General features: G+C 29.1%; 1 protein-coding gene across 1 annotated transcript in view; it reads left to right on the top strand.

The window, feature by feature from the left end:
• Positions 1 to 1,990, top strand: part of LOC117180530 (ionotropic receptor 75a-like) — a 10,537-nt gene that overhangs the window by 640 nt on the left and 7,907 nt on the right. The gene's annotated exons all lie outside the window — the stretch shown is intronic.

Raw genomic sequence — 1,990 nt, 5'->3', positions numbered from 1 at the left:
GTTTTAAGGCACGTATTTCGACATTTTCAAGAGCGAAAAAAATCACGATGTCATATGAAACTTGAAATGTTTGGTATTGGATATTGTTGACAGATGACAATAGGCTAATTAGCACAAATGGTAAGTTCCGACAGTGCCTACAAGTGTGCCTACTGGCCGCTAGATGGCAATACCGGTTTCATATGTATACACCTGGTATATGTAGATATCTCATGCAAGTGCTTTTCATTATTTAAAAAAATAATTTTCATATAAAATCATGAAGTTTTAAACAAGACTCACAATTTCTCAAAAGATTAGACTGTCTTAGTTTTTTCACCGTAAATTAAAATTTTGAAACAAAAATGATCATCCAGATTCCCAATTTTTAATAATTGCCTCCTCATAGAGGGAGGTTTGTAATGACAGAAATTTTTAAATCTACTTTACTGACATATTCTGATACAATTCAACCTCCCAAGTTCAAAATTATATTTGTTTGTGAATACCGATGGAGTGTGTGTTTGCGCGCGCGCGCGCGTGCGCGTGTGTGTGTAAATTTGGTCTGTTCACCATATCTCGCAAAATAAAAGTGATATGATTATGAGGTTTAACAATAACTTGTTTATTCGGTTTATATGAGAAAATCTTGGTCTGATATTAGGAATATACTATACTACTGCATCTGACATGTTTGTTCGCAGCTTCGAGGGACTTTGAATGCTCTATTGACGAATTTTTTATAAAATCCTATGATCTGGAAATACCACTTTATAAATTTTGTGAAATATATTATTTATCTTAAAATGAAAAAAATATTATTATTATTGGGAATGCAACAGTAAAGTATATGATATATTTGTTCACATCTTCGAGACGCTTCGATTGCCCTATTAAAGAACCTTTCATGAACTACTATAATATAACAATATCAAAATTTAATGGCGTTTTTAATAAAAAATAATTAGATTTCAAAGAATATTTACAATTTTTAACATCTTAGGTTATGTGGATGTGTATCGAAATTTTCAAATAAAAAAACATAAGATTTCATAGAATTTAGGATTAATATTTTTTAAACAATGTTTTTAAGAATTTTAAAAGTTACTATTATTTGAACCAGATTTATAATATTAAAAAAATTTTGGATTATGTAGTTGTTTTTTTAATGAAACTTGATATTCTTAATTTTAAAAAATCATGATCATTATTCTTTAGACATAGTAAATTTACAATTGTTGCACAATTTTTGGTTTTGATGACATTTTATTCCGGACGCCGATTATTAAGAAGATTAAAAATTGTAGAAAAACTTCAGGTTAACATTTTTTAAACAGAATATGGTGATAAAAAAAAATAGTTTCAAATACGTATTCATTGTCTATATTATATTCTACATAAATATTATATATAATATTGTGAATGTCTCAGAAATCGTGACGGCCTCCGTAATCGTGAAACTTGGTTATAATTCGAATTTATTGGTAAAAAAATATGTTGGAAGCAACATTTAATGATACACCCCACTTATTTTTAGAATTTTATATAAGGAAGTAGAAATTATAATTCAAAATTTTAAACATGAAATGAAACATATATAAAGAATAAAAATTATTATAAAATATTTTGTTAAAAGCTCCATAGGTAATTTTTGCACCTATGATATACGAGGGTAGTTCAATAAGTCGTTAGAATGACCAACATATGGCGCGCGAATCGCTCCAAATCATCTGTTTTCAGTCAGCACCACTCCCGACTAGATATATGGTGCAGTCACAGTCCACATGTTCTGAGTTTACGTGTTTTTATAACCAATTGAAAAAAAATTGTTTGTTAAGAAAAATCGAAAAAAAAACGAGTTCAGAGCGGTAATCAAACATTTTCATTTAAAGGGTTTAACTCCATATACGATAAAAAATGAATTGGACTCAGTTCATGGCACATCTGCCCCTACCTTAGCAACGGTTTATAACTGGGTAAATGAATTTAAGCGTGGTCGTACATCAATAAG

The sequence above is a fragment of the Belonocnema kinseyi genome, chromosome 9 (genome assembly GCF_010883055.1).
Source record: "Belonocnema kinseyi isolate 2016_QV_RU_SX_M_011 chromosome 9, B_treatae_v1, whole genome shotgun sequence".
NCBI lineage: Eukaryota > Metazoa > Arthropoda > Insecta > Hymenoptera > Cynipidae > Belonocnema > Belonocnema kinseyi.
The sequence above is the reverse complement of the archived record's forward strand: the minus strand, read 5'-3'. Positions and strand labels throughout refer to the sequence as shown.